The sequence below is a fragment of the Strix aluco genome, chromosome 5 (assembly GCF_031877795.1).
Source record: "Strix aluco isolate bStrAlu1 chromosome 5, bStrAlu1.hap1, whole genome shotgun sequence".
Classification (NCBI taxonomy): Eukaryota; Metazoa; Chordata; class Aves; order Strigiformes; family Strigidae; genus Strix; species Strix aluco.
Window position 1 is genome coordinate 23938833 of NC_133935.1, and position 12671 is coordinate 23951503.

The following is a 12671-nucleotide window of genomic DNA, read 5'->3' on the forward strand; positions in this document are numbered from 1 at the left end:
GCAGTTAATATGACTTGGGGAATGCTACCAAGTCTGCTGTTGCCCATCCTTGTAATAGTTGTGCCAGGTCCTGCAATCAAGTGACTGTGTGATAGTCTTGATTTCATGGAATAAAAATGAAGAAGGAATTTTTTAGTCCTCATAGCTAAAGTGAAGGGCTTGAAAACATGAATGGCAGTTTGTGCCCCAAAAGGCAAATAAAAATCCATTGTGGGTGGTTGTTTTTCAGATGCCTAATTTCTGTGCCTTAATCATAATTCCGGGGGCCTGACTCATGATTTTTAAATGCTAGGGAGTGCTATAGTGAGAATTACACATCAGCCTATAATTAGATGCATTTTTTAAAATAAGGGAACTGCAGTAGCGAAGGGAATAGGAGAAACAAAACCAATCTGGGCATTCCTTTATAGATCATATTATTAATTGAACATTTTGTCTTGGCACCCAGCAAGCATCTAGCACAAACACACTTGCTGAGCCTTATGGACAAATGCTGAACATCTCTAGGGTTTAGTATGCCCAGTTGGATGAAGCAGTAAAAATGCACATAAGATAATTAATCTTTCTGTCCCACTCCAGTCATTGCCTTTAAATGTGTAAGCATATCCAGAAGGGAACACAAGTGTGGAACTTGAGCTAGCTGATCCAAAAATGGTAACAACAATAAGAAAGTAAACCTATCATTAGAGAAATCATGTGTTTTGATAGTTCTGTTTAGACAACAGAACAAGTGAAAACACTTATCTAGTGTAGTTCAGTAATGGGTCCAGCATGTGATAACATGTTTATTTTTGCCTTGGGTCTTTGATGAGTGAACACAGTGCTTTCTCTCATGTTGTTTTAAGAAATCTGTTTTGTGCTTCACTTGTCAAACAGGCCATTGCTAGTGAAAGTCTTGTACTAGGAGGGTTGACTTTGTTGTTCTTCCCCACCTAATATGTGGAAGAATGTATTGGCTGCCCTGAGTAGTTATACTGTCAGTTTGTTTTATAAGTTTAGTACAAATTCTGCTTTCTCTTCCGCTGCAGAGCAGCAGATCGATGTCATGGAGAAAAGCAAAGTTACCTCTGCTGGCTTGGGGGCAAATGGGCTTGTGGGGTTTCCAGTGGGGTGCAGGCTGTCTTCTCTGTAGCATAACAAGGAGTGTGTGTGTAGTGTGCTTTCACTTGAAATCATGGGTCAGCCTAGATGAATATGAGCTTGCTCAGGACTGTAGAGTTTAATAAGTTCTTTCCCAGGTTTGACTTAATCATTTGGTTTCGGGTGGTATATTGTGTGGCTGTGCAGTCCTGTGAGAGTCTTACTCTTTTCCATTTAAGATCTATAACTTATTTTGCCTTAGAGAAGTTAAAAAGAAATCTTAAAAGTCCTGAGTTGTTTCCACTCAGGAAATGTCCCCAGTCTGCAGGTATTTCTTAAACAGTTTGATAACTGCTAAGAACAGGTGAGCTTTCAACAAGTTTAATGAATAAATAGCTAGGCTTTGTCATTTCATTATCACCTTTTTGGGTCTAAAGTAAATGGGTTGAATGTAGCAGGGAGGAAAATCTCCAAGAACACACAGGCTCTGGACTAGGCATTGAACACACAAATGTGATTTAAAAGTATTTTTAAACCAACTTTCAGGCAATATTCCTATCAAGATGCCTAGTTGAAGGACTAAGTAGGTTGAATTATTTATTTAATGAATTTTTACTTTTATCCTCATACTTAGCCAATTTCTTGCATTAATTGCTTGAAGGCTTGTTTAGGATTTTTGCTTGCTCTTTTTAGCAGCATCTTATAAATATTGATACTGTAAAAGACCATAAAACTTAAGAAAGTTGATTCACAATGTGAAGTACTTTGGGTGCTCTGGGCTTGTCCTTCCCCTGAGGAAGCTGCTGTGCCTCCTCTCAAGACAATACTGACTAACCTTTCTTTGTTTATCAAAGTTTGTATGACACTGAGTGTCTCAATAGCAGGCCTGTACTGGTCATCCATTTATTTTAAACTGAAGAAGTTCCTGAAGACTCTACTCAAAGTTATTCTCTACAGCCAGCATTGCTGTGATGTCCTAATGTCTTCTCTGCTTACCAGAGCCTCCTCTGAACACTGGTGTCTGTTGCTGTTTTAGCAGCTCTTTGCTGGAGGGATCCACTGCTGTCTTATGCCATAATATCCAGACTGTCCCAGTATTAGAAAGGGAAAGAAATGTTACAAGTGTGCCAGTGCAGAGGTACACTTAGGGTTTCTTAGTCCGTTTCCCTTCTCAGGCCCTTGCATCCCTCCCTGCCTGGAGCCCAGGTGGTGGCTGTGGATGCTGTCCCTTGAGACCTTAGTCACAGGTGACATTGCAGGCTGTGCTGGCTTGAGAATAACTTGTGCCCCGGTGTTTTTGAAGTGGATTACCTTTGGATCAACTTTGGATCAACTCCAAAACCATCTCAGTTGTCACCAGCATCTCTTCCCAATTTAAGGATTAAGCTGTTCTATAAATAGCAGTGCTAATTAGGCTCTGCTTGTGTCCCAGTTCCCCCATCTCCTTTTGTCCCTTGTGACATGACTGTGGAGTGAGAGGCAGCGTGTGCTGACAGAGCAGCTGGCCGTGCTTGGGCAGGGTGCACAGCTCTCCTGGCCTGGGGCTTGGGAATTTGGGTCTCCCTTCTACCCAAGTTTTCACAAAACTTGTAGGATCTTGTTCGTATTTGATACTTTCCCTCTCCCCTTTTCAAATGTTGCTGAAGTTAACCAACAAATTCAGAAGTGTGTGAGGTGGACAAGACAGGTATGTCAGCCAATGCCCTCACTTAAGCTTTGTTTGCCACGCCTATCTAAAATACATCCTTTTCTCCCAAGTACTCTCAGAATTGCTTGCTGGCTGCTGGAGTCCTGCCTCTCTGGCTTCTTCAGCTTTTCTGGGCCAGGCTGTGCCATCCGTTGCTCAGTGGGGAACAGCCTCCTCTTTGTGACTAACGGCAGGCAGCTTCCTGCCTCCTCCTAGCAGGCCTTCCCAGCTTGGAGCCCAGCTCAGACCAAGCCATAAACCATAGTGATCCATCAAGCTGGGAGCGGACAAATTCACATATTCTCAAGGACAAGAGTGTGCCTGCAACAAACCACGTACAATATTCCTTCTCCCCTCCCCACATTAGTCTTGTTCTGGTTGCTGGCTGTTCTCAGGGATAGGACATATTCCTTCATATATTCTTATTCTTGCTTAGAAACTGAGTTTTCTATTGGGAAACATGTCAGAACCCTCTTGTTGTAGGAGAGGAATGGATTGTGGAGTAGGGTACTCCAGAAGGAAGGGAATTATATGTGCTTAGAGGGCAGGGTGGGAGGGGGTGATGATAAGGTGGTGAGATGGAGAGGCCTTGGGAGGTTGGAAGGGAGGTGGAAGATTCGTAGGGTTTAACACAACGGAGGCAAGTAGTTTGTAATAGCAGGGGCGCTAAGGAAGAAGAAATATTAAAAGCAGAGAATAAAGTAAAGCAACATTTATGTGAAGCAGTATAGCAGAGAAAGAAAGACTGTAGCTAGGAAATTTGAGAACAAATATGTGGATAAATCAGAAGGGCAATCAATTAAGAATGAAACATTCAGTGAAGTGGACAATTTAAGAACAGCTCAGTTAGGCAAGATAACCCAAGGAGGTAACAGTTAATTAAAACAACATGGGTCAAATTACAATCTCAATTAGGAAGATCAGGTATCAGGTGGGAGCAGATCACTTGAGTAAATTGAGGGTCCAGTTTCAATGGCCTGTGTGAGATATAAGAGAGGCTATGAGACTGTAATAGGAGAGGGCATTTTTATGCCACGAGATGGGAGGAATGGCAATAATTTTGCTTCAGAGATGACTTAAAGTGTTGAGATTGGAAGTAGAGTGATGAAGTATGTGGAGTACAGCCCACTCACTGCAGCTATCTCTGGTACCTGTCCTACTTAAGAGCTGTGGTAGGGAAAATGCCCATATGGTTAGCAATAAGACAGGAAACAGCATTTGTTGCTCTGTTTTTTTCATTCTGTGATTGCATATTGCCAAGTAGACAATCCACAGACTTGTCATCTAGTGAACTTTGTTTGCTGAGGTTTAGGCTGTCCTCTGGGACACTGGCAGCTCATGCTTAGGATTGATGAATTACAGTGGACAATTCTTTGACTTCTTGTATCTAAAAATGGGGTTGTCTACTACGGTTCTGGAGTGAGACTTTAAAACAAAGGCGCTCTTTGTTCTCTCTGGATGCCACCCATAGCATTTCTTCGGAGATGACTTCTCACTTGGTGTTCTAGTAGGATTGTACACATGGTTGTCATTAAATTGATAATGTATATTTAGAAACAGGGACTCAAAACTGCACTGTGCTGAGGCTGTTCAGCCATTCCAGAATTCCTTGGTCACCAGCACTTGGCTAGTTTTGTTTCCAAACTGTGGAACAGTTCTGGGAAGGTGAAGGATTTGTGGGGACAGACACGGAGCTTCTACATTTCTGGTTGTCAAATGTCAGCACCTTCTCCAGACTGACCTCACTGGGCAGGAGGCCAGAGTGGAAAGCAATGAAATTCTGTGTCTCAGGTCCTCCCTCCCTCCCTCCACACCCCCCCGATTTGTAAGAAGTGTGCAGCATAAATCAATTGATAACAGGCTTCTTTACAGTGCATAAGAACACAGAAATGTCTTTAGTAGGACAGATTACTAGATCATGTCCGTTTAGTTTAGTTTCCTCTCTCTGTCAAGGGCTGACACCAAATGTTGCAGAGAGAGTCATGCAATGGATAGGGATATGTAGTATAATCTCCCGAATAAATCAATGTCTCAGATTCTTATAGTTATGAGGCATACCCTTCAGTAACTTAGTTTAATACCTCATTCAAAATTGCTGTTGTTAATTATAACAACTTTTTATATTCTTGGTGCATACATAGTTAATCCCTTCTTAACCTTCATTATGCTTAATTTAGGAAATGCAGGTGTTCTCAGAACGGTTAGTTCTTAAATGTATATGTCTCTTTCTTAGATTGCTGCTTAATCACTTAAAAAAACCCCAACTACATTCCTCTTCGGTTAGTATACTTTTTTGATACTAATCTGCTTATTTATCTGGTTTATTTTTAGACTGTAACATTGTACCAGAAAACAAAATGTCATCATGCTGTTGAAAACTAAATAGCTCATCTTCCGGTCTGTAGTAAACAGTTTAATTACTCTGGAAACTAAATTATTGCTCTTTAAAATTGTTCAGTTATTATTTCTGAAATATGATTCTTCTTTCTAAATAATTAACTGCTTGAATTTCTTGAGATGAGTAGCATAGACCAGCTGAAGGACATTCTCACGATTAAATATAGCTCTATAACTTGTCATGCAAGGTGAGTTTTCAAGACAGGTTTGAGACCTAAAAAGTTGGCAGTTGCACTGCCCAGTTGCTGGATGCTCTCAGATGCTGTGTGAATATTCACCAGCTTATTTCAGGCCTTGGAGCTCTGAATGTAATGAAAGCCTCACTCAAAAGCGTTCCTAGAAAGCAAATGTTGGGTTAACTTCTGTGAACATGGATGTGAACATGAAAGTCTTCTCACGCTGATCACGGAGATGAACATTTATCTGCCTGACAGGACACATTTCTCATGTTCACTCAGTAGCAGGAAGAAAAACCACAAACTCAGCAACTGTACTGGAGTCTATTGTTGGTTCATCATGAAATCAGTCCAGTGCTGCCCCGGCAAGCTGGGGATGAAGGGGTCAGAAAGAGAGAGCGTCCTGGGTGACTGTGTCTTGGGGCCAGGGACTGCCTCTGCTCCATGTCTCTGCTATGGGACCCTTGTTTTTGACATGTAGTTTCCACAGCACTCATAAATCATTATGAGCTACTTCCAGTCCTAACTGATGGGTTCAAGATCAACCAAGAAATTATAGAATCTGCTACTTTCCTTCCTCAATCCCCTCAGGATCTTGAATGGCACTGTTTCCTGGGCCGAGGTTTCTGTTGATTATCACATCCCCAACCAGTGCTTCCTTGTTGGTGAATAGTAGATCCTGCTGTAAGTTGACCCATCAATACCTGTATCAAAAATTATCCCTGACACAGTCCAGAAATCTCCCAGGTTGCTTGCATTGCTCTGCGTTGCCCTTCCTATAGATGTCAGGGAGATGTAAGTCTAGTGGACCCACAGTTTGTGATCCAGAGACTACCTCAGGTTGTTTAAAGGTTTCTGTTACCAGCATTATGCCTCGCTCTTCTGGAACTGACAACGTGGACGCCTGGGTAAAATAAACTCAGGTTACTGCTCTGTTTGTAGAAGAGATGGGGAGTTACTCAAGACCACCCACAGCTGGAGGTGAAGCAATAGATGATGAGAGGCAGAAGGTGGATGGGAAACAAGACGATCCTCCATCGAGCAGAAGAGTGCTACTTGACAGTGGTTAAAGGATGTCTCTGCTGTCATGAAATAGTTTGTTCCCCATGGTGATTATCTAGCATGAGATGAAGGTAGAAGGTCTGAGCAGATGCACTACACTTCAGCTTGCTGCCTGTTCACTATGGAGAAGGGCCCTGGTTGGTGGAGCTCCAGAGTTTACCTAATTCTTTAGGAGTGGTACAACTCCTCTTACCCTTTCCTGTTCAGTGGGATCGCTTGGACACAGTAGCCTGAGAGATTTTGCATGGCTGTGAGTTTTATGTCTTGTTTGTCACTGCCGGTTTATAAATTCCCCTTTCAGCTCTTTTGAGAACCTAGTTCCAGTATTTTTTATTATTATAGATTTCTTTGGATTACAGGTAGTCTGTGAAAACTGGAGCATGGCAGCTAATTAAATGTAGGATTTCAACAGTCCTTCAAGCAAAAATAGTTTCCTGTGATATGTGTGGCTGTGTATGTCAAACGCTTCAGGTTTCACTTTTATTTAGAATTTTATAATGTTGCACTATACTTAATTCTTGCAGGCATACAAAGTAGCATGGTTTGCATTGCTGTAGTATGCCAGGCAGCTACCTAAACATCAGCAGTTCACCTATTTGCTGCCTTAACGCTAATGAATCCTGTAACTGGGTTTTTGGGAATAAAGAAGTCTAAGAAGGATGGGAAAACTCTCAACCAGTGAAGCAGAAAGAGGAGGGAAAGTAAAACCCCAGGCTTGAATTCTGACAGGAACATTTCCCATAGCTGTAGGGAAGCTGTTTTGCAGCACTGATACCCTAGGGTTTCCCAAAACCGCCCACTTGGCATGTGTGCCTGTGCAGAGGAGGTGTGATTGTGTAACTGGGGGCAGGTCTGGCAGATGGCAGAGGCAGGAGAGGTAGATGGAAAATAAACATCTTAGCAAAGTTAGGTAGGAGTCGTAGCATGTAGTAATCTGTAGTTTTGTGTTTGACAGGCTTTTAGGAATTTTTCTCTCGCCTTTAGTGTTAACTTCTTAAAGGCCACCAGATTAGATAGAGGGGTGAAGTTGGATATGTTGCTTTTTTTTTTGCCAGGACTTCTGGCCTAAAAGAGCTGAGTACATAAATCATGTTTATCCCCAGGGAAGCTGTTTGAATGCTTCGGGTAATGGGGTTTGTGCATTCCTGACTTATTTCCAGCAGCACAGAGCATAGTGCAGCAAACTAGTTAGGTTAGGATAGACTCGAACATGGTTCCTGCCTCCTCCTCAAATTTCTTTTTCACTGCAAAACAACTGCCTGTTTGCTAGTTCTGCTGTTTCTTCTATGCCTGTTTAGGCAACCTCCCCACCCTCAAGCCCCCAAAACCAAAACCAAACCACTAAACATTGTGGTGTGTTGTGAAACTCTGTGTTTGCAGTGAGTGCTGCCAAATGTCAGTTGTTTAATGGTAAGGGCAAAATAGTGTGCAGTGACTTAGAAGCTGGAGTTGTAAATATGTGATGACCTTGATGGCTGAAGCTGTTTTGGATTATGCCAAGGACTGTTTGAGAGCCCTGACAAGATGTCAGGATGTGTCTGTGAAATTCTGGGAGCTCTGGAAATGCGAGTTTCAGAAACTGTGCTTTCACAGAATCATCTAGGTTGGAAAGGACCTTGAAGATCATCCAGTCCAACTGTGAACCTAGCACTGACAGTTTCCAACTACACCGTATCCCTAAGCGCTATGTTGACCCGACTCTTAAACACCTCCAGGAATGGGGACTCCACCACCTCCTGGGCAGCCCATTCCAATGCCTAACAACCCGTTCTGTAAAGAAATACTTCCTAATATCCAGTCTAAACCTTCCCTGGCGCAACTTGAGGTGATTACCTCTTGTCTTATTGCTCATTACTTGGTTAAAGAGACTCATCCCCAGCTCTCTGCAACCTCCTTTCAGGTAGTTGTAGAGGGCAATGAGGTCTCCCCTCAGCCTCCTCTTCCCCAGACTAAACACCCCCAGTTCTCTCAGCCGCTCCTCGTACGACATGTGCTCCAGACCCTTCACCAGCTTCGTTGCCCTTCTCTGGACACACTCGAGTCATTCAATGTCCTTTTTGTAGTGAGGGGCCCAAAACTGAACACAGTAATCAAGGTGCAGCCTCACCAGTGCCGTGTACAGGGGTAAGATCACTTCCCTGTCCCTGCTGGCCACGCTATTTCTGATACAGGCCAGGATGTCATTGGCCTTCTTGGCCACCTCGGCAAATTTCAGTGCCATGTGAATATTTGCACTGAAAGGCCAGGTTTATGTTCCCTGATTACACTGGCAAATTCTTTCTAGCTGGTTGAGGGAACTGTTCAGAGGGATCCTGCCAGCTCCTCTTATGGTCTGGAATCGGTCAGATGGTAAGCCTCTGCATGTCCTTTGAAAACAGCAGATGACTAATAGAAATGCAGAGTACATGTTTAGAGAAAACATGGAGTACTTAGGTCCCAGCTACTTAAGCGTGACCCAGGAAAAGCCCAATGTTTTATACACCCTGGAATCAAAGTATATAGTTGTGGTGAACAGTGAACTGTGACTCTAGCCAAAGGGACTTGGCTCAGGTTAGGTTGCCAGTGAAGGAGTGGTGTGACTCAGAAATGAGATGATGTGGGTGGGAAGTGGGAAAATGTCTGTTGGACTCTTCCATACCTCCTGTTAGGTTACTTTGCAGTAGTGAGCATTGGTGAGAGTGGAGGTCTGACCATATTGTAAGTAATCACAGGAGACGTTTCATAGAGTTGTCAGTAAGTTGTCAGCACTCTTGAGAGCAAGTGGCAAAAGTTTACTTCTGCATCAGCATTTTATCCTTTCTCATGAGGTGCTAGAGCAAGTAAAGGTATACGGCAGTTTTTGTTAGTGAAGTATGTTCAGAAAGAAAAAAAATATCACTTTCCTGTGATTGTGTTCCTGTTGTCTAGACCAGGAGATAAGCAACAGATTTTAATGATGTATAGTCACCTATGGATATAGCAGATTGTGGTTCATTACACTTACTTTAACTATCTAAAAGTTAAATTTTTCTGTCAGTACTCCTACTATAGTTTCCTCCTGCTAAAAGTAATGAACAGGCAGAGGTACTTGCAGATACTGACAACTCTCTTCTGCCTTAGATACCTGTGTTAGGGTAGGGTAAGTGTCTTTTTGTTGACTGTGGAAAGTCTAGGTGACTAACATAAAATAGGTGCCGAACTGTGCAGTGGCTGGGTTTTGGTGGCCTGAGTGTCTTAGGAAGATCACTGAGAGTTGAAACATGCCAGTAGACTGTTATGTGAGTACAAAATGGGGCTTCAACCACTAAGTGCTCCTGCATCACGAATCAATTAATACAACACATAGCTGTCACTCAGCCATCGAGAATGGAAGTAGGAGGGTTGCAAAAAGAAATCCTGTGGCCCAGCAACAGGCTTAGCAATTGCTTCTGCTTTTGCTTTATCATACCAGAGTCCCAGTTCTGCAGTATATCCTGATGATTGTCAGTAAACTAGTGGGGTTTTTTTTGCTGGGCCTACAGGAGAGCAAGCTGTGAAGACAGAGAGGGTACGTTGCCTCTTGTTCCTGGGACAGGTGTTTGGAGATAATTAGTGAAAGCATCTCAGCTGACCTTCCCTGTAAGAACAGAGTCATTTCAACTCAGAGCTGGTGAGCTCCTTTCTGATTTCAGTAAGTCTGAAATTCTGGCAACAACCAGAATTTAAATATGATGGAGTCAAAAATGAGTGCAAGATGATTGCCATTTAACTTTTTTCTGTGGCTTCACCAGAGGAAGTGAGACTTAAAGACTTGACATTGGAGCTTCTAACGAAAAGATGTTCCAAACTGGATGTGCCTTTCCTTTATTTTAATCCTCTTGCTGCATTTAGTAAAGTATTTGCATCAGTGAAACTGATTTTATAGCACCTAGTACTTGGGCAAGATTTAAAACACGTTAGCAAAATGGCTTCAAAAACAAAACTTGTAACCGCAAACAGCAGAAGTGCAAGTTCAAGGTATGTTTCAGGTAATGGCTCTGTTTTAATCTGTGATAATTTTACCATTCATTTTCATCTGTTAGAAGCCATCTCTCAGCACACAGAAGGATCACTGAACTCAGTTCAGAAATATCTCTGGATACTTGACCAACTGATCAACTGTTTTCAAAAGTGATGTTGATAGTTGCAGCAACTCTGGCTGTAAGAGAAGTCTGGTGTCAGTGCTTGACGGTGCATTAAATCATGGCTTTCATCCAAAATTGGACTATTATGGCTTAACTGGTGTATAATTCTGGGTATACAGGGGCAACAAAGAACACACAGTTTTGTCAATGTCCTTTTCAAGAAAGCTAAAGCAAGGCATTATTTGGCATTTATTTGACACCCCCCCACACACCCCCCCCCGCCAGTAGGAAATGTGATATGTATGGCTGGAATCTCAATCATAATCCACCCCCTTTATGAAATTTGTCTCACTGGCTAATTTTATCCAAATTAGACAGAATAATAGAGGTCTTAAAGGTAGTCAGTTCCTACAGATTTCATGAAAACCAGCAGCTGGATAGAAGAGAGAGATCAAAACTGAGGTTTCCTATTTTGTTTGGCCTCCTGTTTGACCGATCAGCTCATCCTGCTAGCTGGCGGGGCGTCAGATGGATGCTTCACAACCAGGCAAAACTTTTTCTCTCTGCTAAACAACTGATAGTTTGAAGATGTGGGAGGCAGATTCTGAAAAGTGAGAGGAGCAAAATGGGGCTTCCTTCAGTTGTAGATCTATTCATATGCCTTTGATGGGTTAAAGCTTCCTCCCAAATGTGCAGCTTCATATGCCTTTGAAAATGTATTGCTCTGTCATGCCTGTTCATGGGAAACTTTTACATACTCTTGTCTCTATCACATGTATAGGCAATGGCTGCCTGCTTACCTACAGTTTTTGCATCAAAAAACACTCAGAATGACCAGTGGAGGATTATTCCTCTCTATTTCTGTGGTCTCAGTTTTTAGGCTGAGATGTTTAAATCTGTGTAATGGAGGAAATTTTTTTTTCTGGCCATTTCACCTTCTCTGGAGGGGCATGACTTTAACTGATCAAATTAGTAAAAATCTCCCTATGGACTTTCCTGGATTGGATCGTGGGGGCACTTCTGTGAGGAGTGTTATATAATACCTACAAGGCTTTTACTTGGGTTGCAGAAGCAGGTGAAAAAGTCACTATAGTGTGATAATTGACTGCTTCGATATAGGTGGTATGTATCATCACTCTAGATAGTACAAGCTCAAATGTAAGATTAGAGCTGCTCCATTTATTTTTAGTGAATCTCCTTCTCCTGGAAGAATACAGCCATGCTGTGCCCTTGTTGAAGCTGAGTATTTCCTTGTGCTTGTAGTGGCACAAAGCAAGCAGCAATTTTGCTGAAAGGAACGAGGGAAGTGGTAAGAACATCTCATTTCCCCCCCTGCCGCAGCACTGTCGTGTATTGTAACTTTCTGTCTCAGTTGATGGTTCTGCTGTTTTGCAAGACAGCAATTCATTAATTTCACCTCATCTCTGTGAAAGCTGCTCTCCTCCTGCCAGGTTTATAAGATTAAAAAAATGAAGAATAGCGCATGAAGCAATTAATCTATTCCCCCTGCCCTGCTCCCCTTTGCCTCTGCATTCTCTCTGACAAAACTACCAGCTCATGCAGCTGTGCCATCTCATCTTTCTACGGCTCACTGTGAGGGAGACCATTAGGTGAGGCTGCTGGCAAATAGCATTCTTCTGTGAGATGCTGTAGACAGGCAGAAGACCTACAGTCTCTCCCTCGCAGCTTGTGTTAACTGCAGAAGCCTTGGTAGGCTTTCTAGGGTCTGAAGCAGCAGGTCTGGAATTCAACTACCAAACGTAGATGTCTCCATCTAAGGTAGTCGGTCTCTTTATGGTCACTGGAGAGGAAATAGGTGTTTAGTTTGAGATGAATCACACCCTAAAAGAAGCTATCTCTGCTATGATATGCCTCAGACTGACTTGGGTAGAGGTATTTACATTTCAAATACTGTAAATGAAGTGAGGTGAACCCTGTTTCTTCCCCGGGATGGGCCCTCAAACACAGTTGTAGTATTTAGGGGCTGGTGGTGGTGGCATTAGCAAAGCGAAGGAGCAGTCTGGTACAGTGCCAGTGAATTCCAGTATCATGTGAGGTCATTTCTCTTGAACTGCTCACCACTGCCCAGAAATCATCAGCTCATGATCAGATTCGTCACTTCTTAAGGGAATGTGGCTGTTTGTTGCAGTTCCTAGGTGAGATGACAAGTCACTGCTTCTGTCTTTT

General features: G+C 42.7%; 1 protein-coding gene across 2 annotated transcripts in view; it reads left to right on the forward strand.

The window, feature by feature from the left end:
• Positions 1–12671, forward strand: part of ST8SIA1 (ST8 alpha-N-acetyl-neuraminide alpha-2,8-sialyltransferase 1) — a 146420-nt gene that overhangs the window by 11282 nt on the left and 122467 nt on the right. The window lies entirely within an intron of this gene.